We start from the raw sequence: 25,520 nt of genomic DNA, 5'->3' as shown, positions 1-25,520 counted from the left end.
TTGCGGGATTTATAAATGTTCTCCGGATAAATTTTTATAAAGAGAGAATGGTAAGACGGGATTGTTACACAAAGACCGGTAAAAAAGGTGTCCACAGCGTCATATTGTAAAAACGCTTCTTTTTTTTTTTTGTTTAAAGCAAGGCTAATAAACTTCGCTTTCATTTCTAATGAAAAGCTTTTTATATCGTTACGAAAATTATTTATTAAACATTTTATTTTTACCTGAAATTATTAAAAATTGGAAATTAAGAATAATCATTTGTACACAGATTAAATTCCCCGTAGGCTCTATGCTACATAGTAATCACTTTTTCAAGTTACGGGAGATAATTAGATACAAATATAATTAGGTAATAACCAGAAGATAATGTCAACAAAAACAATTAATCCAAAACCTACATTATACTCGTACATCACAGAAATTAATATAATATAAATAGTGAATCAGGAGAAACAACACCACAATATCACACAATTAATCTGATATTACATCGTTCCTAACAAATAACATCGGTGCATCAATCTATCCATAAAGTGCACACAGTGTAGATTTCAATTACTGTAAAACGTTTTAATCTCAGTAACATCAGCACCAGGTGTATTGCACACACAACTGACACTGTATTTATTACTTCTGTAATTATTTCATATTAATAAAAGGTTTTCCAATTAAAAACCAAACAACTGTAATTTTTATTACGAGATTAATCATCAAATACAAATTTTGCAGATGAAATAAACAGTTTACTAAAATCGTGTTCACAATTAGTAAAAATTATCCTCAAATATTAAAATGTATCGCCTACGGAAGATAAAATTGGTCCAGCGTAATTCCACTAAGGTAATCCCACACCGTTGAGATAATATTCAATTAAGCCGACATACGTTGTTTATTCAGAGTTTAAATTTTATTACCGAATTAATTTTTGATTTTTCAGGTAATTAAGAAAACAGAAAAAAATATTTAATTGAAAAGCTTGATTGTTTGAATTAAGTAATAATATACTGTAAACATTATTTGAATCATGATTAAGACCCTAATAAAACACCATTAAATTTTTGTATAATTTCCTTCGTGTACTACGCACGTAAAGAATTAATATTAATTGATAACACCAAACAACTTCATTGATTACTTTAGTAATAATTCAATCACAGACCATTATTAAGGTAAAATCACAAAAAAAAATTTATGCGCAGTATCGGCATGAAAATCTTGATAAATTTTCTAATAAGTATGAACCCTGTAATTATTAAACATTTACTTACGTAAATATAATATAAAAAAAGATTACGGACTCCTTACGTAAATATTAAATTAAAAAAATTGTGTCCGCTATTTTTAAATCGTAAGCACATAAAAATCTGAAAACCATTCTTTCATTTTAATAACAGAAGCAATAACACAACCGTATTTCTGATTTAAGATGAAAAAGTTAAAAGGAAAAGTTTTTACTTATTTACCTACTTACACAATTTTTAATAATAAATATGACCATTATTTATTATTAAAATATGACCATTCCCAGCGTGATGTTTCATACTTTACGAAATTTTATTTTAAAATGAACATTAAGGAATGTGAAATCGGAACACGATATTCTATCAATTTGTAATGTAATTTTTTTTTAAAACAGGATTAATTTATTCAAAACATTTTTCTTTTAAAGTAGTTTTCATCAAGCTAAACCCTCTCCATCCAACGAAAAAACTCCATGAATATATTAAAAATAGGTCTAGCCTACTATATAACTTAGTAATACATAACGACCAATGGTCACTCAAACGTATAATTCATTGAATAAAAAGTAATTTTTAGAAGAATTTCCTACAAGTAAAAAAAAAATTCTACGGTGGACATGTTAAAAATTGAATAAAATTAGAGTTCAAAGAGGGGCAGCTGCATGCATACATGTGTACCAACGTGCGCCTATCACTGATACACTGATCGGTTTTAAGTTTTCTGAACTGATTTGAATAAAATTCTGTAATTCAATCTTTATGTCACCCCTTTCTCGCTGTGTGTGTGTGTGTGTGTGTGTGTATGTGTGTGAGCGCGCGCGCTGTGAAACAGAGATACAGACTAGGACATTAATCATTTGGTGTCAATATCAACATAACCTAACTGAACAAACGATTATTAATTATTTAACACTTACGCCAAATCTAATACATGAAATTATATTTTAATAAAATATGTTATACTTTAAAATTACAAATAATAAGCCGCAAAGTGTTTGCAGCCGATATTTAAACCTTTTACCTTACATGGCTGAAGAAGTGACCAGGCAGATAAAATGACGGATAAAGAGATAAATCCATCCTGTAACAGAAATAACATGTAATTATAATTTATCTGCAACCAAATGAACCCATCGGCAATTTTATTTACTGATTAAAAATATTTAAATTTGCTATCGTTCGCTGAAATTATAACAGGCTGGTTTTCAAAAGTTTAGTAAATTGTCGTAGAAATTCATATAAATAGAGTAAAAACTCAATTTAATCTGATTTCATCCGCTTATAACCCTGAAAAAAGCAGCCATACTGAGTTATAACTAGTAACTTCTTAAACACACACCTAAATAACCACTATCAGTCAGCCAAAGACAAAACGGAAGAAAAAGTAAAAATTACAACTTAGATCCCAAAACTAGAATATATCGATGCAAGTCGAACGAATAAAAATCCCTTTCGGCACGCCGGAAGGCGGAGATACATTTCACCGATGGTAAGTAGGAGATAAAAAAGATTTGCACTTTAAATTTTAAAAACTTCAAATTTACTCAATACGACAATGGTTGCATGTGAAAATAAGTTTCACATGTTTAGCATACGACAAGCCCCATCTTACAATTCCACCAACATTTTAGTCATCCCTTGCCGTAAGGGTTGGACATTTAAAAAATTGTTTCAAACAAAAGTTTTTGGTAATGGTTGGAGGACTAACGACCACTTTAAACCTATTCGATACTGTGCCTGTTAAGGGAGTTATGGTTTTTTTTTGTTTTAAACCCCCCATTTTTTCCACTCCGTGGGCCAATGGTTGATGATATCAAAAATTTTAATTAGATAAGTTTTGGGCGCTTACCCAAAAACGGAACTTTAAGCGAGTTTGATATTTTACTTAAGAAAGTTATAGCGATATTTTGTTTTTTTCGAAAAAAGCCCCCGATTTCCACACCCATGGTCCGATTTTGCTCATTAACGAACTTGACCGAGATTTTGGGTCGTTTATTTTATATATCAACTTCAAAGTGATTTGAACAAAATTACGGCAGTTATCGTGACCACAAGAAAGTGAAATATATATATATATATATATATCTTTTTAATCGTAAAAAGAATTTTTACCAGATTAAAAAGATCTGATATCACATTTGACTAACAGTTTAAAATTGGGGTACATGTTAGTTTCAAATCTATTATCAGTAGAAATATTTGCTTGTCAATACCGATTGTGATTGTGAGAGAATGGGCCCACAAACTTAAGTTGCCAGTAATGGTTAGGGCCATAATTAGGGCTACGGCCCTAACCTTATCCGCAATCCATATTACGGATTAAGACCCGCAGCGGTTGTAGAAGGCCTGTATTGAATCGCATGTTACTCGAACACCCGTGCAACCTCAGGAATAGTAAGTTCTATGCCAAACTAAGGAAAGAGGACAAATGATGTAGTTTCCTGTAGCTTTCTCTACTGAGCCAAATATATTGTTGCATATTAGCATACCAAACCCACCAAAATTCAAGCGATAGCCCAACAAGCGGTATCTCGTTCTGTTCACGACAGCCTGTATGATGAAATCATTATTATTACAATCAAAGAGAGCAACTCTGGTGCTTTTTAAACATCAGATGCTTTACACGCATCACAGCTATAAAAAAACCTGAACGGATACCGCAAAGGAACAAATTAATAAATTAGACTAGAAATAACGTAAAAATACTGCGACAATGTTATCGAAAGAAATACATTGGTAAAAAAGACTATTCGATCTTACTTCACTATTTTTTGTTGAGAATCATTAATTTATTTACTGTTTTCCTGATTCCACATTTTTATTTATAGTGGGAATCACTGGATTCAACCTACTACACAACGTTATCAAAAAATACTTTTATAAAAGCAGTATACCCTCCTCGCTTATTTGTACTACTCTAACTCAGAACAAGGTTTAAAAATTTATACTGCATAATGCACTACGATGGATTAAAAAAGGAATTAACAAAAAATATTAACAAAAAAGCTTACGGAAATGTTTCAAATCCTATTTCCGAGTAATAAAAACTTTTTAAACGTTATCCAAACTATATAATGCCACGTAATAAGTAATTAAAGCGAATTAAACAGGAGTAACAAGAGAAAAAATAGACAAAGGTAGTAAAATAAAGAGAAAGGACATAGTGAGGAAGAGGGATGATTAGAATACAGACTTACGTAATGCTGTTTCCATTTAAATATTAATTAATACAAGTAAAACCTCAACTACAAACCCGACAGTAAACTAAACGAACCGCTGACAACATGACATAAAAGTAGTAAACACCAGAGAAAACCGGATTTTACTTAAAACGAATCTATAAAACATTCGGAGTATTTCAAATTACTTAACCATCTAATTATATATTCATTAATAATCTGATACAAATATGTATTGAACAAAAAATATATTACAAATACATGAGAGAAAAGTTATAATAGTTAACTTCATGTATGAAGAGAAATTTCCATTTGAAAACAATTGCTGCACGTTTTATTTATATAATCTGATAACAGGAACTAGATTCTGACGTAAATTAACTTCAAATTACTGTACTTGTATAATCATAAATACAGTTCGAATAATTAAACTTTATTAGCTATACAACTTTAATCGCATTACACGAAATTAAAAATAGAAAACAACGTTGTAGACGAAATAAAATGTTTATAACGATAAAAAACATTGAGTATGGAAAAAAATTATATACTCTATTCCAAGCAAGTATAAATGGCTTTCAAAGTTACTTAAGTCGGATAAAGTATACACGTTTACTTAGTTTATGAGCTACTATTTTACACATTACAAGTTCAATTGTAATCTCCAGAATAGTTTGGCAACCGAAAACGATTCAAAAATATCGAAGGACATCTTCCAATGATATTAACCAACAAAAGGTTTCTGACAAGTCAGCTAGATTCAGTAGCGAATTTCAGTTACTTACTACAATTAATTCAAATGCGGGATACTGAAGAACTCAACCGCTTACACGAACATCTCAAGCTAAGGTTGTCCACAATTAACTCTTAATTTTAAACTTTCACTTGAAAATAATGTTCTTACAAATACACAATTAGATATACATACTAGTATTCACGACTTGTTTTCCAGTCAGATATCCAACGTATACAATCCGGTCGTGAATCTGGATGGAGAGGATGTAGTAAAATTCGTCTTGTGCTATTTGAGATATGGCTGAAAGAGAAACGGATTGTTTTAGAAAGTTTCAGCATTAATAATATAAAAATAATTCACGCAAACGGAGTTCTTTAGTACGAGAAATAATCCAAACTAAATTATAATTATAGTGTTGTCATAATTACCAGATAATATTTTTAGTAGGACTTTATATATCTCTATCAAATAACCTGCTGGTTGTTTAATAAGTTCCGGCGGTTATTTGTATACTGGCATTTCTCTCGTCGTACCCTCTGCGTTACCATCTTGTAGCATGGACTTGGAGTTTGTTCTTAAAGAATTCTGAACTCTGGTAAACGAATCACAAACCATTGTTAAAAATAGCATAATCACTCTGATGTGTAACAAGCACTACAATCCAGATTTACTAAGGAAATGAGGGGTGGAGTAGTTTTCTACTTCCTTCCACTAACCCGAGTATAATGTTGCAAATCAGCATGTAAAGCCCAACAAAATGTAGGTGATGTTCATCCCTACATATGTCATATTCATTCTGTTCACCGAAGTAACTGACTGTATAATGAATATTATTAAAAAATCAATTCTGCTTAATGTTCTTTTACCGCAGGCGCTTTTCATATCTCGTAGCCTTTATAAAAACTGGGATAACAGTGTAAAGCAACAAACTTATTTACCCCTATATGTTGAAATAATGCAATAAATACTTTAAAAATTATATAACAGCAACATTATTTTTCTTATCTCTTTGCATTTTAAAAGTGATTAGCCACGACAGGCATTTATTTATGAGGCTTATGATGAAATCACTGGACTGGAAAGTGAAACCTTGAGTCCATCCACAAGCCGCTCTTCCCAAAACCTAACAAAGGTTTACTGGCAAACCCGCCAAACTCCTATACCTACACCTATATCTACACTTACAAAACCAAAAATGAGAAGAAAATGCCAAGGATAAGAAAAGGGAAGGAATGATAAAATAACGATCTACTTTCACAAGAATCACAATACGACCGATGTCCACCCCAAGGAAACTTCAAGGTCCCATCGAGTCAGCAGTTTCATCAAGCCACAATCCATCGGTAGATCTAGCTAAAAAAAAAGGAACTGAGGAAAGTATACATTAAAAGACAAAAAAAGAACCACGAAAAATAAATATTACACTTCAGCACAAATTTCATATATATATATAATGAGTCTAGAGGAAAGGGAAATAAATTGGGAACTAATCCTAGATATTGAAATAAGGAAAGAACTCATACAAAACAAAAGCCCGAAAACGTTTTGTTACCGAATCACCGATAGCGAAAATTTTTGCTCGGATTTCGGTTCCCACGGTGAAATGAGGTCTTACTGAATTTTTAAGGCGTTATATAAGGAGTAAACTTGATGGTTTTTTTTAAGTTTCTGACCCGAAAAATCGTATAAAACAGGTCCCACAACTAGATCCACAACAGGTCCCGTAGTTTTCATGATGTCCAACGTAATGTACACAACTTCGGTGACGAAAAAAATTTTTTTTTTAGGTTTGAAGTAAAATAATTTTGTTAAATGACTAATAAATGCGTGAATTTTATTATCCAACTTGCAGAGAACTTATATCTGAGAAAATTTATGTAATAAAGTCTACGAAAAACAAAAAAATAATCAACCTTTATTATTTAACACAAAAAGAACAAAAGTTAACAGAAAATGTTATGAACTTGGAAAAATTAAAAACAGCTGTTTTTCGTATAATAAATTCAGACATTTGAAAATTAAAATACTTTTAATTTACTAATAAAAAGTACCTCCTCTATGAATCATGAGACCTTGCCGTTGGTGAGGGGGCTTGAGTGCTCAGGGATACAGAGTAGCTGGACCGAAGGTGCAACCATATCGGAGAAGTATCTGTTGAGAGCCAGACTAAGGAATGATTCCTGAAAGAGGGCAGCAGCTCTTTCAGTAGTTGTTAGGGGCGTGAGTCAGGACGACTTAAACGGCCGTATCAACATCACTCAGTCCTCTGAGTACTGCGCAGCTGAAAGCAATGGAAAACTACAGCTGCTTTTTTTTTCCAAGAAAATGTGGCTCTGCATTTTCACATAACAATAATGGAGGCGCCTTCCTTGGTAAAATATTCCGGAGGTAAAATAGTCCCCCTTTCGGATCTCCGGGTGGGGACTACTAAGGAAGGGGTCACCAGAAAATTAAAAAATAACATTCTACGAGTCGGAGCGTGGAATGTTAGAAGCTTAAAAAAGGTTGGTAGGCTAGAAAATTTAAAAAGGGAAATGGATAGGGTGAATGTGGATATAGTAGGAATTAGTGAGGTTCGGTGGGAAGAGGAAGGCGACTTTTGGTCAGGTGATTTTAGAGTAATTAACTCAGCGTCAAATAATGGGCAGGCAGGAGTAGGTTTCGTGATGAACAAGAAAATAGGGAGGAGAGTGGAGTATTTCAAAACGCATAGCGATAGAATCATTGTAATAAGGATAAAATCAAAACCTAAACCGACAACGATTGTTAACGTTTATATGCCTACAAGCGCCCATGATGATGATGAGGTAGAGTGTGTATACGAAGAGATTGATGAAGCAATTAAACACGTAAAAGGAGATGAAAATTTAATAATAGTTGGAGATTGGAATGCAAGCATTGGAAAAGGCAAGGAAGGAAATATAGTGGGTGAATACGGGCTGGGCAAAAGGAATGAAAGAGGGGACCGACTTATAGAGTTTTGCACGAAGTATAATTTAGTAATTGCCAACACCCAATTTAAAAATCATAATAGAAGAATATACGCTTGGAAAAAGCCAGGCGATACTGCAAGGTATCAGATAGATTATATCATGGTTAAGCAAAGATTTAGAAATCAACTCGTTGACTGCAAAACTTACCCTGGAGCAGACATTGATAGCGACCATAATTTGGTGATAATGAAATGTAGATTGGGGTTTAAAAACCTGAAGAAAAGGTGTCAGATGAATCGGTGGAATTTAGAGAAGCTTGAGGAAGAGGAGGTAAAGAAGATTTTTGAGGAGGACATCGCAAGAGGTCTGAGTAAAAAAGATAAGGTAGAAAATGTAGAAGAAGAATGGGAGAATGTTAAAATATAAGAATGCTAGTGATGAAGAAAGTAAAAGGAACTATCGGCAATTAAGAAATGCTATAAACAGGAAGTGCAAACTAGTGAAAGAAGAGTGGATTAAAGAAAAGTGTTCAGAAGTGGAAAGAGAAATGAACATTGATAAAATAGACGGAGCATACAGGAAAGTTAAGGAAAATTTTGGGGTACATAAATTAAATTGTAATAATGTATTAAACAAAGATGGTACACCAATATATAATACGAAAGGTAAAGTCGATAGATGGGTGGAATATATTGAAGAGTTATACGGAGGAAATGAATTAGAAAATGGTGTTATAGAGGAAGAAGAGGAAGTTGAGGAGGATGAAATGGGAGAAACAATACTGAGATCTGAATTTAAGAGAGCATTAAAAGATTTAAATGGCAGAAAGGCTCCTGGAATAGACGGAATACCTGTAGAATTACTGCGCAGTGCAGGTGAGGAAGCGATTGATAGATTATACAAACTGGTGTGTAATATTTATGAAAATGGGGAATTTCCATCAGACTTCAAAAAAAGTGTTATAGTTATGATACCAAAGAAAGCAGGGGCAGATAAATGTGAAGAATACAGAACAATTAGTTTAACTAGTCATGCATCAAAAATCTTAACTAGAATTTTATACAGAAGAATTGAGAGGAGAGTGGAAGAAGTGTTAGGAGAAGACCAATTTGGTTTCAGGAAAAGTATAGGGACAAGGGAAGCAATTTTAGGCCTCAGATTAATAGTAGAAGGAAGATTAAAGAAAAACAAACCAACATACTTGGCGTTTATAGACCTAGAAAAGGCTTTCGATAACGTAGACTGGAATAAAATGTTCAGCATTTTAAAAAAATTAGGGTTCAAATACAGAGATAGAAGAACAATTGCTAACATGTACAGGAACCAAACAGCAACAATAACAATTGAAGAACATAAGAAAGAAGCCGTAATAAGAAAGGGAGTCCGACAAGGATGTTCCCTATCTCCGTTACTCTTTAATCTTTACATGGAACTAGCAGTTAATGATGTTAAAGAACAATTTAGATTCGGAGTAACAGTACAAGGTGAAAAGATAAAGATGCTACGATTTGCTGATGATATAGTAATTCTAGCCGAGAGTAAAAAAGATTTAGAAGAAACAATGAACGGCATAGATGAAGTCCTACGCAAAAACTATCGCATGAAAATAAACAAGAACAAAACAAAAGTAATGAAATGTAGTAGAAATAACAAAGATGGACCACTGAATGTGAAAATAGGAGGAGAAAAGATTATGGAGGTAGAAGAATTTTGTTATTTGGGAAGTAAAATTACTAAAGATGGACGAAGCAGGAGCGATATAAAATGCCGAATAGCACAAGCTAAACGAGCCTTCAGTAAGAAATATAATTTGTTTACATCAAAAATGAATTTAAATGTCAGGAAAAGATTTTTGAAAGTGTATGTTTGGAGTGTCGCTTTATATGGAAGTGAAACTTGGACAATCGGTGTATCTGAGTAGAAAAGATTAGAAGCTTTTGAAATGTGGTGCTATAGGAGAATGTTAAAAATCAGATGGGTGGATAAAGTGACAAATGAAGAGGTATTGCAGCAAATAGATGAAGAAAGAAGCATTTGGAAAAATATAGTTAAAAGAAGAGACAGACTTATAGGCCACATACTAAGGCATCCTGGAATAGTCGCTTTAATATTGGAAGGACAGGTAGAAGGGAAAAATTGTGTAGGCAGGCCACGTTTGGAGTATGTAAAACAAATTGTTGGGGATGTAGGATGTAGAGGGTATACAGAAATGAAACGACTAGCACTAGATAGGGAATCTTGGAGAGCTGCATCAAACCAGTCAAATGACTGAAGACAAAAAAATAAAAATAAAAAGTACTCACTGTGATTTATACTGTATTAATTTATAATAAAGGTCAAAAAGTTTTCTACTGATGCCGATGTACCTATAAGCTCGTTTCTAAATATAAACGAAAAACTTGAGCGCTGGGAAGTATATCATTCCTACGAAGATTATTAACAATTTTATAGAATAATTTAAGTTTTTAAACTACTCGTCCAGGATACCTTCTTTTTTTTTCTTTCTCTGCTTAGCCTCCAGAACCACCGTAAGGTATTACTTCAGAGGATGAATGAGGATATGTATGAATGTAAATGAAGTGTATCTTACACAGCCTCAGTTCGATCGTTCCTGAGATGTGTGGTTAATTGAAACCCAACACCGGTATCGACGATATAGCATTCAAATCCGAATAATACTATTTGGCTTTTTAATGAATTTAATCCATTATCCATAGCTCTCTTTCTCTTTTTCTGTTTAGCCTCCGGAACCGTAGTAAGGTATTACTTCGGAGGATATGTATGAATGTACTCACTGGGTTGGTCTAGTGGTGAACGCATCTTCCCAAATCAACTGATTTGGAAGTTAAGAGTTCCAGCGTTCAAGTCCTAGTAGAGTCAGTTATTTTTACACAGATTTGAGTACTAGATCGTGGATACTGGTCTTCTTTGGTGGTTGGGTTTCAATTAACCACACATTTCAGGAACAATCGACCTCAGACTGTACAAGATACACTTCATTTACATTCATACATATCATCCTCATTCGTACAGGATACCTATGTCGGTATTCATCCACCCCGGTTGGATTTTGTTTGGTTTTTTAATAAAAATAGTTGATTTTTTTTTTTAGTTTTTCGTTGATTTTATTACATCAATTTTCTCAAAATTAATTGTCTACTAGTTCTGATAACAAAATTTACGCATTTATTAGTCATTTAACAAAGTTACTGTACTTTAAAGAAAAAAAGGGTCTTTCGTCACCGAAGTTTTCTGTCTTACGTTAGATATCATGAAAAACAGGAGATATACAGTTCTGGGAGCTATTTTATTTTATTTTTCAGGTCAAAAGACATAAGAAACCCACAAGTTTACCTCTTATATAACGTCATAACAATTTCAGTAAAACATCATTTCACCTAGGTAAACTGAAATCCGGACGAAATTCTACGCTAGCCTTAACTCGATGCCACAGCATTTTCGGATATATTTTTGCATGAATATTTTTACTTATTTCAGGCTGTAGAATCAGTTCCCAGATTATTTCCCTTTCCACCTGAATCGTGCTGTATATATACAATATTATAAACAAAAATTTAATCAGTTTAATATTCCATATTACATAATTATTATGAATTTCAAAATACATAAGAAACATCAAAAACAGAAATAAAAAACAGTTTGGGTTTACTATAAAACTGTAAACGTCGAAAAAAATCATCCTTTAACAATAAAGAAAGGTATTCGACACGAGTAGCACACTACTCGATAAATAACATATATTTAGTAACGTTATTTGTTGAAGATTTAGAAAAACAATTTAAACATATTTTCTTTTTCATTCTACTATGAAAGAGGTAGAATTTCGGTTTCTACAGCAGCTGACGCTTGTAAAAAAATTAGGACATGAAATAAATAAAAAAAGAGACTGGAAAAAAATAAAAAATAAAGGAATGTAGAACTTAAAAACAGAAGAGGCAAAGGAAAGCGACACAGAGGGAAGAAAAAAGACACAGACAGTAGAAATAAAGCGAAAATGATAGCATAGGAAAAGGATAACACCGAAAAGAGAAAAGAAAGAAAATTCGTTGTTTAATTTTCTCAAGTCGGTAAAACTTTCTGCCCTACTTTTGCAAACGTTTCCATTGGTCATTCTAGGAAAACCAAAACAATTTTTCTTACTTGACAAACCGACTCGGGTCTTACAAAGTTATTTATGTACAACTACTCAATTACTTAAAACAACAAAATAACATACAGTTTCAATTGTACAATTCGTATACTAATCAGTAATAATTTAAGATTACTTACAAAATAAAGTTTCGGTGAAAAGTAAGAAATTATTAAAGTACAAGGAATTTTTTTTAAATCAATCAAATTCGTTTGAAATATTAAATTTACATAATCTTTAGTAAATTCTTTTTTACCATCGTATAATTGAATTAAGCGGCCTTTATTATAGTATATTTTTAGATTTCTTATTTATGGAGTACTACTGTAAATATGAGTAATATTTAATTTTGAAAAAAGATTGTTTGAACTACTTCATAGTTTACCATAGTACCTTACGATGCACGAGTACAAATCAATTGAGTAGTTAAAGGAAAAATGAGCAAAACTATTTAATATTTCGTATCTAAAAAATAAAAACTAATCACCAAAAAAAAAATAGTCTGAGGATTTCAAACACAAACAATATATTTATAGATGACGTACCTACAAACTGTTTTAAACAAATCGGTTAATTTATATTCTACATATAAATACAAAAAAACCGAATGGATGCTGCGTGATTTGCAATTTCAGGTAAAAGTGGTACGTAGGACATATTAATTAAATACGGGCAGGGGAGAGAGATCGAATACAAAACGCAGAGAGAGAGTAAGTTAGAAACGTTAACATAGTAGAGCGGAGGGATGAAAATGAGTAAAGTCTGCTGCGTGTGACAAAGTGGTCATGTCGAATCAAATGCCGACCATGGTAAACGTCAGCGGGGATGAGATATACACAGAAGAGAGGGTATGCAACAACATTAAATGCACGCATTAAACATTTTAATTCAAAACATTATACAGTAATCGTTATCTCGGTTAGATTCAGCTGTGTTCCAAGTTTTTGGTTACATAATTATTATAAACAAATAGACATTAGTCTGAAATTTGAAAAAAGTGATATTATAATACTGAACTAATTTATTTAACAGCCATTACATATTTTTTACATTCGGGCATCAACACGAAAAAAATAAAATAAAAATACAACACATTCTGTATCTACACATATAATCCGACAGCGATGAAACTTTAGGGAATGGTTGGACGCATGCCAGGGAAGGTTTCTGAATTAGTTTGGACCCGCTAGGTGGCGCTGGCGTCGAGATATTTCGAAAAATTGTATTTATAGTTCGATTTGCCTCATATTCAGAATACACGTTACTTACATGGAAAGAATTATCTCTGCAAAAAATGAACCCGCTAGATGACGCTGGGGTTGAGATATTTAGAAAAATTATATTTATGGATCGATTTGGTTCATATTCAGAATATGAATATTAGTTACGTGAAAAGAAATATTTTTGCAAAAACTATACCCGCTAGGTGGGGCCGGGGTCGAGATATTTACGAAACAAACGAACAAATATACAAACAGACTTTTTTATTCTATATATATATATAAAAGGCATGTTCGTATGTGTGTCCGCTAAAGACCAAAAAACTAATGGACCGATTTACGCGCGGGCAAAGGTAAAAGGGGAAAATGGAAAACGGGGAAAAGGTGGAAAGAGAAAAGGGGAAAACGGGAAAGGGTAAAAAGGAAACTGGGGGAGGGATGTGGGAGAAGGGTGAAAGGTAAAATTTGTGAAGTTCAGTTTTTTAATTTTTTTATCAAATTTTCAATTGTGTTCATCTAAACACACACACACTCCCCCTCTCTCTCTCCCTCTATATATATATATATAGCAATAGCGAAACATTGCCGGGTCTGCTAGTATAAAAAAAATTCCTAAAGAAGGAAAAGTATATATTTTATAAATACTTTCACTTTTATGTTCACCTTCCTGCAGAAAATTATTAAATCACATAGGATGAACGACTACAAAAGTCTAACATAATTGCCGTTATAAAGTTTTAGCATAAATATTTCAACCGTTACATACCACAATCTCACATGTACCCCCATTACAAAGCAAATTTAACTAAGATGTAAGCCATAGTATAAAATTATGAGTAGCGATGATGGTGACAACTGGAACTGAAAATCCGTATTTACAATACCAACTTCCTCTTAGTTTCTTTTTAAAACCCCTCCTACAACTTCCATCATTCCTAAACAATGGAAAAATTCTGAATATCAGCGACTCAAAAATCACTGGACCAATTTCTGTATAATAGTAACACGAATTTAAAGAAACCAACCCGATCTCGAATACGGTCGGACGACCAGATAAAACTGTAAATGGAAAAAAATAAAACACGGTTTCGAATATGGAACATTAAATTAACGATAAAGAAGTCTAACACTAGAGGATAGGAGAAAAAAGAGACCGGAAGGATTACATAATTGCATCAAGAAAGCGAATGACCGTGATTGAGATTAGAATTTGATTGAAAATGGAGCTGGAAAATAATGATCGAAGACGGTTCCCGATGCTGTAGCGGTAAAAGGGATAGGGAAAAAAATAAATTGTACCGTGAGTGTCGGGAACAGAGATCTAACGCTCAATTGCATATATCTTAGCGAAAAAGCTAACAGTTGCTGTTTTTAAAATTCTAGATATTTTCGAGGGATAAATGGAAATGGAATAACAAATCTATCCAAAGAAGCTGAAATATAAAAGAACTTGAGAGCAGCAGAGAGATCAATTTAGACAGGGAAATTAAACTGGACTACCTCCTACAATTCTGATTAACAACCAGTAAGAATAAGGTCATTTGAATTTTCTTCTATGTAGGCCTAATTGAAATTTTATAACCTGCTATTAAAAAAATTCAAACGCAATCACGAAAGCAAAGATACACTCAACTGTATTTTCACAAAGTATAATTCCAGGTTATTATAAATTGAAGTACTTACTTATAGTTCAAATACACATTAAAATAATACAGTCTACCACAGTATTAGTCTACTATTTCAAGATACATGAACAAAATGCCTAAATACATAACTCATATTAGGTATAAAAAAAGTAGTATCCATAAATAAAAACACACACAGGTATAAAACCTTAATAGCAGCTCTTCATTGCTATTAAAGTCGTGATAAATTTAGTAACGACTATTTCCAAGCAAAAGATTTATTAACAAGATTATTATAAATAGAGCATGTTATTACATAATATAGCTGATTTATATTTATGCTGTTAATGTTTAATAAAACATTGCATTAATAATAAAAATAGGGCGAATACAGTATTGCCTTAAAATAAAATAATGAGGTACAGAATTTTCCGTGCCTATTAAACGAAATATAAAACAGCACTTTTATAATGGGTAGTCACCTAAAGGTGACTACGTAACAATTGCAGCGGTAGCACGGCCTGTAGCAGCGGTATCATATCAGCAGCAAATAGTATCCAATACACTCGTATTTACACAACGTAGTACGCAGTAATACGTACATAACTGTGCAACGTTATCGGCCACAGTAGGACAATCATTTTCCATTTCCCGACCGCTATTAAACTACACATTGTAGGCACTGTATTCTCCCAGTAGGGAAATACTGTAACACTCACGCTGCGATTGTACATTATACGGAGCGCAACATTCATAATGTATCAACACGTTCTAGTTCCAGCTGATACATGCAAACAATTCACGACGCAAACACGGTTTAAAGCAATAACGACACACAAAATAGAAAATCATTATCTTAAAACAAATCTCTAGCGATATCTGATAACCTACTTTAGGGACGATATAATCAATACGTATTCAATTATTATTTAAAAATATAATTAAGCTAAACTTGAAAAAATTAATTAATTAACGACGTAAAAATTAGTCGCCAGACTCACAAAATTTATAAAATATTTCATACTTTTTGAGAGGGGATGAGTATAAATAAACAGTAATATAGTGATTTACATGTTTAATAAACGTTTAAATTTTCATGTACGAATAGTATTGTAAAAGCTAATTTATTCCTTAATAACTCGAAATTAGTTACGATATTTTTACGGTTAAAATTTACTGCGTATTTTTACTGTGTAAAAGGTATATTTTACCTTTTTACACTTTAATATTCATGAATTCTAATAGTTAAAAACCAATTTTAAAATTAACCTGAAATTTAAAAAAAAATAATTATATGATCATTGCATTTACTTTTACAATTTCACATCAAACACGGTTTAAAGCAATAACGACACACAAAATAGAAAATCATTATCTTAAAACAAATCTCTAGCGATATCTGATAACCTACTTTAGGGACGATATAATCAATACGTATTCAATTATTATTTAAAAATATAATTAAGCTAAACTTGAAAAAATTAATTAATTAACGACGTAAAAATTAGTCGCCAGACTCACAAAATTTATAAAATATTTCATACTTTTTGAGAGGGGATGAGTATAAATAAACAGTAATATAGTGATTTACATGTTTAATAAACGTTTAAATTTTCATGTACGAATAGTATTGTAAAAGCTAATTTATTCCTTAATAACTCGAAATTAGTTACGATATTTTTACGGTTAAAATTTACTGCGTATTTTTACTGTGTAAAAGGTATATTTTACTTTTTTACACTTTAATATTCATGAATTCTAATAGTTAAAAACCAATTTTAAAATTAACCTGAAATTTAAAAAAAAATAATTATATGATCATTGCATTTACTTTTACAATTTCACATCCCCAATCATCGCATTTCCTAGTTCTTTTTTTTTTTCAGGGCGAAAAACACTTTCGTGTTATAATCACCCGGGGTTTTGTTCTACAAAAACTGGACTGTTCAAAATTAATTAAAAAACTAAAAACACCGACACGCAAAAATACATCTTTAAAGTAAAAAGTCTGTTACGCATGTTAAAAACAAAATAAAAACACGAAGATATATCACATGATAAACCTCGAATAAAAAAGAAATTTAAAAAAATCGTAATTGTAAATGGTATGAATATTAAGAGCACACTACAGTAATTTATGTATTTTGAATATAAACGGACGGCTCTAAAAAATGGTAAAAGAGAGAATAACACTTCACTATTCCCAAGAACTGTTTGCATATTAGCCCCTATTTTAAACTTGCGACGCAATCCTTATACATTCCATAACGATGTGGTGCACTGTCAGTCGGCAGTCGCAGCGAGCTTCTGTTTGAGTCATCAGATATCCATGAGTGAGCATAGTGTGCCCTATTCGCAAACGGCGGATAATAACCTCCTCTCGACAGTTATTTCTGCATGAGGAGCAGAAATCAGCTATCCCTAGTTGTGTTTAATTTGTACAGCTGTGGACAACAGCCCACCGGGCTGGTGTAGTGGTTACCTCGTCATCGCAAATCAGCTGATATCGAAGTCGAGAGTTCTAAGGTTCAAATTCTAGTGAAGGCAGTTACTATAATTCGGATTTGAATACTATATCGTGGATACCGGTGTTCTTTGGTAGTTGGGTTTCAATTAACCACACATCTCAGGAATGGTTGACCTGAGACTGTAAAAGATTACACTTCATTTACATTCATACATATCCTTTCTTTTTCCTGTTTAGCCTCCGGTAATTACCGTTCAGATAATACTTCGGATGAATGAGGATGATATGTATGAGTGTAAATGAAGTGTAGTCTTGTACAGTCACAGTTCGACTATTCCTGAGATGTGTGGTTAATTGAAACCCAGCCACCAAAGAACACCAGTATCCACGATCTAGTATTCAAATCTGTGTAAAAATAACTGACTCTACTAGGACTTGAACGCTGGAACTCTTGACTTCCAAATCAGTTGATTTGGGAAGACGCGTTCACCACTAGACCAACCCAGTGAGTACATTCATACATATCCTCCGAAGTAATACCTTACTGCGGTTCCGGAGGCTAAACAGAAAAAGAGAAAGAGAGTTATGGATAATGGATTAAATTCATTAAAAAGCCAAATTCGAAGAAAAAATAGTATTTTCCAGATAGTGCGGGCACACAAACACATTTTTTTCAAAATCCTTCCGTTAAATATCCCCAAACATTTACAAATAAAGAATCAGTTTTTTTTTAAAAGTACAATTTAGTTTTATCCGCACTAAAATAACAACAACAAAAAAATAATCATTTAACAGTCCAGAATGTAAAAACAAATTTAATTAAAAAAAAAAAAAAATACTCTTAAAAAAAAGACAAAATGAATCGACAATCATCAAACGCTTAAAATATTAAATAATAATACAGTGAATTCTAAAGCTAGCTCTCTATTTGTAAAAGGCCTTATTCACAAATAAAAAAATAAAAACAAAAAGAGAAACCCATTAATAATAAACAATAAACAAACTAAACTATATAGTAACAAAAGGTAAAACATGAATGAAGTGAGAAAATCAATTAAATAAAGTTATAAAAACCACGCAAGAATACAAATTAAAAATACCTAAAACAATCTCTGTTTAAAAACAAAGCATATTTTTTTTTAAGTACCTGGAATTAAAAAATCAAGCATAAATTTTCTCATAGTTAAAATAACTCAAATTAATAAAATGTAATTAAATAATTAACTATTTTTATTTTAAATTTTGTTTAAACCTTACATAAATTAAAATATAATATTCAGGAAACAATTCTTTCCTGTTATCAGTATATTATATATCACTTAGAAAAAATTATTTTTATTTTCATTTAAACGATGCAAAGTTAATAACGCATAAGTATCAGAGTAAACTTAATCCGTAAATCGTGAAAAGTATAAAATATTTTCTAATAAAATACAGAATTATTTTTAAACCTCGCCGAAGTTGTGCTTTTTTGTTATTGTAAACGCAAAAAAAAAAATACATATTAGATCAATTTTGAAAAAATTTAGAAGCAATGCCGTCGATTAGTATAACTCTCGCGTGCCATCATCATTCTGTGGGTGCCAACTGTTTGATTGTAGTACTGCTTATGACACTTACAAGTTATGTAGAGAAATAGAAAAAACAAAAAATATTTGTGTTCAGTATTAATTTTTTTAATATTTCAAGCATTTTACCTTTTAAAATTCAACTGATTTTTTTTTCAGGAAACTTCATTACCAGAAAATCTTACTTTGCTTTAAATCATTGAATTAAAAAAATAATAAAGTAATGCTTACACTAAACCAATTAAATTTTATCCCAATTCATATTACAACCAAAGATATTAAAAATTAGATATATTATGCGTTGTGCTATGTTTAATTTCATTTAGACATTAAACATTAAAATCTTCCTGGTAATAATACTTATTGTTTTAAAGGGCATGTTATTTTTAAAGGTTTAATTTACTAGTTTATGGGGATTTTTATCCACACTTCAATTTACTAAATTGTAAAAGTATTAAATCTTAAAATTTGAAAAATTACTAAAATGGGGGTCACAGTTATAAAAGGTTGTTCTAAATCATAATAACAATAATAATTAGAAGAAGAAATCGTATACTTTAAATCACCGTCGAGAAGATTGCTTTTTACGTACATAAATAATTTTTTTTTTAATATCATTAATCATACATCGAGTCTATCTTTAATTAGAAAATTAGCTTCCAACAAAACTCAATAATGTTCTACGAGTCGGGTCAAACGTATTGCTCAGATTGACAAAGATAGGGTGTAGCTGTGAATGTTCGTTTACTGGTAATCAGTGTTAACTAACACAGATCGACAATTCCGTTAATAGCACTGTTAATTGGAGACTAACATCGACAAATGGCACCAACTATTAGTTCAAAATCATTAAATACTCAATTGTTCTGGAATCGGATTCGAACAACGCCAGCTTTCGGTCACTTTAACAACAGTAAAAATGATTACAATAAAATACAGCAATAGCAACATTAATGACAATCATTTACGAATATGTTATAAAAACTAAAGAAGATAACGAAACGAAGAGAGGCCGAACATTTTTGATGTGTGTCAATAAATTTTTTATTTTTTAATTTTTCATTATTTACTTACTGTTTTATTTATATTTTTTCCACGCGTCTACCGATCACAGTTTAGTAATCAAAATGACCATTAAAGTCTAAAAACTTGAAAATTTATTTATGGTAGTTTTTGAGAGTAACATTTCCTTCCAATTTACTTCAATAACCGTTTAGCGTAGTTATTTATTTATTTTTTGCATTAAAGAAGATAAAGATGATAAAAAAATTATGATAAATAAAGAACACATCAAGGTAAATTAAATAAAGATTATATTGTTGCAGTACGGCAATCTTATCTTACATATTTCCAGAAAGAAAACTCACACTATAGGATAAAAATTAAAGTTATACTAATTAACCGAATAAAAATTTTATTTACAAAACAAAAAATTCTGAAAATCAACATATTAGAATAGTTTGTAAGTAGTATAACAACCAACCGTTACTTTTCCTATACTAAAAAAAAAAACTATGTAATTAGGATATGACAATAACCTTTAACGTCTTTCTATACAGATTCTTTGCAATCACAATAGAACGTTACGGATTAATACGAGAAATAAAAAGTATTTAAAACCTTTAATTTTGATGGCGAATAAAATGATTTTTTTTTTTATTTTTTATTTTGAGTAGTATAAAAATCGGGCCTTTTCTGTTTTCCCCACAATTTTTTTTTTTTTTTTTTACGCTACGTATTAGTAATTGCTGATTTTTATACTAATTGGTCATTTTTAAACACGTTTAAACATATCTGGTTACTTAGTACAACATTGTACAATATTACTAGACATTGGTGTCACTGCCTGTAATCAGTCTGCGTCTAATTATTGCGCTATGAAGATATTTCGTTTAGTTAGGGAAATTGATGCAAAAGCAGGCGTTGAAATGAAGGATCGCTAACCTTAACTAGCGAGCAAAGCGAGTGTAGGTTACGTTTGGTTAGATTATATTTATAATTTCTTTGCAAATACCTCCAAATACTCACAGATTTAAAAAAAAAAAAATTTTAAAAAGTAGTTATCGGAATCCGAAAAAGTACCAGTAATTTATGTCTGTAAAGCTTTAGTATTGCATTATTTGTCCTTTAGAGATAAAATACTAATATGTAACGTAAAAAAAAACCATTGCGGGGGAAAACAGAAAAGACCCTAAAAATCTTTCGTTACTCAAGTTTGATTTATTTTTAACATGTAAATAAAGAAAAAATTGCTGTCAGCAAACCTGATACGTTAAGTGCCACAGACGTAACGATTGCAGGCGATTTTTGGAGTGATTTATTACAAATCACTTCTGTAAACAAATCATTTCTTTAAGCATTCCATGCCAGACTTAAAATGAAGATTGAAGTGGTTCCCGTTGCCTTAATCACTAAGCCAAATAAACCGCTGCACATCAGCATGCCAGGTGTATAATGACAGTTTCATTTTGTTCGCTACAGAGAATGTCTGTATCGTAATCATTATTAGTCTCAAAAAAAAAAAAAAAAAAAAAAAAAATTAAATTTATAAAATATAAAATAAAACCTGATACAGCTGCAATCAGTTAAAGTATTTAAACTAAAAATCACCTAAAAATTTAGTTCATACAACTAAATTCTACCCGTATTGGTCACCAAACTCTATCGAGACTTAATATCTATCGAAAAATAAGATATAATGGAAAATCAAACCTAGCCAAAATAAAACTAATTTATCCATCTTTAAAACTTCTAAATAGATAAAAATTATCGTAAATTTACGTTTTTTAAACCATAATTTGAGATACCATAAATTAGAATACATTAAGGCAGAAGTAAATTTATCTTTAAAACCTTTTTACTAATTTAACAAATTATTACATACGCGTAACATTTGTTATATTTCATTTATTTTTTAATAAAAAAAAATAAGTATGTAATAAAATTATACAAAATAAGGCTATAATAATAATAATAATAATAATAATAATAATAATAATAATAATAATAATAATAATAATAATAATAATATATTATTTTCAACCCAATCATTGAGAAAAGTTTACATTTTTAATTTTTTCCAAATACCAGGAAAGTTCAGCAAAATCACTTTACCAGCTTTCTTTCTTATTTATTTATCTAATTTTAAAATATTACAACCTTCGGCATGGTCACACATATTTAAACGAGAAGGATGACACAGAAGATAAAAACTGAAAGAACAAACTAATCTGGAAGCCGGGATTATCAACGACTATACCAAGTGGCACTCCTATTTAACAATTCATTTTTTATCGGATGACGCCACTCCTTTCCGCCACAAATATTTTTCACTGTAAAAACTGATCGAAGAAAAATAGGATGATGACATAATATTATTACTTATTATTTTTATTATTATAAACGTGCTATCTGTAACACTATTACACTGTGTCTTTCTTGGACGAATGCAATCATCTGATACGGAAATAATGTTATCCGGAATAATTACACAGGTGGGAGAAACAGAATGACGGAGGAAGAGAGAGAAAATGAGGGGGACGCGTGATCTTATATAGAAAAATTTATCTGGAATGTGTAAATAAAGTTAACACTTTAACAAAGATGATATAAATAGTGGTTACATTATGTATTGAACAATCATATAAAATATTCAAGAATGAATCATTATGAATCACAACCACATATTCTTCCTTCGGTAATATTCACTAAGCTTCGAATAACAACGGAAAAAAAATATATATATATATACCTACAAACGGATAGTAGAGTAGATCAATATCAATGCTATGAAAAAAAAACATTTTAACCACAACCTACCCTAACATCAGCCATTTGTTTAATTTAAAAATAATTACCCACTCTAAGGTATACTATTTACACACCGTATACGAAACACTTTGGGATTTAATAAAGTAAATAATAAAATCTCCACTCTGGTTAACATATTTTCCTTTCATTACTAAGGAAATATCATACTTTTACAACTGGAAACATTTAATCAAAATCATTATAAAATGCCAACAAAGTATATGCAGCAAAGTTTATTCATTGACATTAAAGTACCGCGGTATTTGAAATAAGAATTTAAATCGAAAATTTATAACAGACTTAATAATAAAAAACTAAGTCTTTTCTCTCCCTTTCTGCTACGATTTTCTCTACGATTCATTTAATACACAAAATAACTTATAAAATTTACATCATAACGATTTCAATCGTTACAGAGGCCATCTTCAGTGACTGGTGCTGCTGTTTTCACCCTGATATCGGCTGATTTAATTGCTGATAATTATTTTTTTTACAGCAATTGCATTTAAAAAAAAACAAAAAAGGATCTTTCTGTAGTCTCCGCGACGTGCAATGGATTCAATTTACCGACTGTCCAATTTACAATCGCTCTCAGCAAAAATCACATCAAAATTCAAAATCGCTCTCAGAAAACCCGTTAGAAAGTAATTAAATCGTTGTAGAGGAAACGTACTGTATTTGTAAACATTTTATTTTATTTGTAAATAATCAAAATACAATCGTACTTAAACGAAAAAGAATATGCAATTTGCGGAAGCGGTCGAGTACTTCAATGAACTTTATATTCAAAGGTAAATTATTTCTGTTATAATTAGACGCTTAAGAGAACAGGTCGTTAATCAGGATACAGAATACTGTAATATTGTTCCGTACTATTTCATCGAATAAAAAGTATGTTCTTCCTCAACCCCCGTTTTTAAAGAACAAATATACGATAAAAATAACATAGTAGTACCTTGTCAAAACATAACGAAGCCGGTCGGACGCTCACATTAGCAACGATTCTTTCTTTAAATTATTATTTCATTAAAGTAACATTAAAATCGTATAGAATATACTCAAAAAAAATATTCTTAATAGCATCAAGTAATTTTATAATATTTCAGAAAAAAAATTTACTACACAATAATTTAAAAATTATTACAATAAGAGGGATAAAAAACTTTTTAAAGCGGTCTACCGTTGGGCAAGGAGAAAAGAAGCAAAAAAAAAAAAAAACTTTTACATGTGATCAAATGGAACCCTCGCCTATTGAAGCTTATAAGAAGCTAAGAGACATCTCTAGTGCAGTCTTAGGAGTTACCAGGTGATGTAGATTCTCTTCTCTTTGATGGATTAGCGCGATGGACAAGAGAAGCGAAGAAGGAAATTTTGAAGGCAAAGAGTATTTTCGTCATCCATCGCACACATTCGAGTATCTTTTCTTTTCTCCTCCCAGACACAGATCGGTAGAGTATCTAAAATAAGCCAAGTCGTCCGATATTTCTCCTACGTTTTATTTAACAGTACAGTCAATCATCTATATATATACACTTAAGTAACATTACAATTAAATATTGAAATATATTAATACATTTTAAATACATCTAAAGCGAAATATTCAAAATCTAATCGACATCCATAATAATAAATAAAAGTGAGAAAAATGTTTCATACTTTTTTCATGAAGGCTCGTTATCTATTTCGTCATCATAAAGGCTAAAGATATATAATAAACTTTGTAAAATGAGACGTTTAGAACCGGACTAAAATTTCGTTTTCACTTCGTATACACGACTAAATCTTGTACTGAATTTCATACTCCTTAAGACATTTTATCAGCCCTTTCGAAATATATCGTACGCCTTGTTTTTATGCATTTTAAATCCGACTTTTCACGTTTTCAACTATTTACCTTAAATAATTCACCACAAAATAAATAGTTACATAATAAATTTCTTCAGTGCTACCGTGACTCTGTGTACGATCGACTGCAATAGTAATCGTCACCTATCTATCAGCAAAAAATACATTTCGGTTGTTTACAAACATGGAGACGTCATTCACTGTCTTATAATACGCGAAATCACATCCACTGCCACAGTTCAACAACAATTTGGAGTAGAGGTTTAGAAGGTTCCACTTATATATAAATAGTGTTTGTCGTAAAGACATACTACTATATTGACAGTATCTATTGACTCTATAAGACAGACTCTTTGGTGAATGTCAGTACCGCGTGAAGAGACCGTAGATCATTTCAATCCGGGTCTAAATGCGTAAATTTCACAAATACGTAACACGTAGAAGATTTTAACTCGGTTAACAAGTATCCGAACATTAAGCAAATTCTTTGTAAGAATTTTAAATTAAACCCTAGACGCTTCAGCTTATGCAGGCTCTCGATATTGATAACAAAGACTGAATTTTCATTTTTGCATCAAATTTTAAAAGTGTACAATTAACGTTCTCGGAATCACACACATTTAGCGAAGAAGCAATTTTTCACGTGTGTGGATTGTGAATCAACACGATACGAATACGAGGAATTGAAAATCCCCGCGCGTTTACTGAACAGATGCGAGTCACCGAGGTAAACGTATTGTGTC

The 25,520-nt window shown here is 31.3% G+C and overlaps 1 protein-coding gene across 6 annotated transcripts in view; it reads right to left on the bottom strand.

The window, feature by feature from the left end:
• Positions 1–25,520, bottom strand: part of LOC142321950 (uncharacterized) — a 520,381-nt gene that overhangs the window by 330,023 nt on the left and 164,838 nt on the right. For 3 of the 6 annotated variants that reach the window (XM_075360497.1, XM_075360502.1, XM_075360501.1), the window contains exon 2: positions 2,271–2,325. The exons of 1 other annotated variant lie outside the window; for it this stretch is intronic. The gene's annotated coding sequence lies outside the window, so the exon portion shown is untranslated. Of the gene's footprint in view, positions 1–2,265; positions 2,326–25,520 lie in introns of all 6 variants that reach the window. 2 more of the 6 variants (XM_075360498.1, XM_075360499.1) reach the window with 1 other exon arrangement.

The sequence above is a fragment of the Lycorma delicatula genome, chromosome 3, assembly GCF_047948215.1.
Source record: "Lycorma delicatula isolate Av1 chromosome 3, ASM4794821v1, whole genome shotgun sequence".
Taxonomy (NCBI): Eukaryota; Metazoa; Arthropoda; class Insecta; order Hemiptera; family Fulgoridae; genus Lycorma; species Lycorma delicatula.
This window is presented reverse-complemented; position numbering and strand designations above follow the sequence as displayed.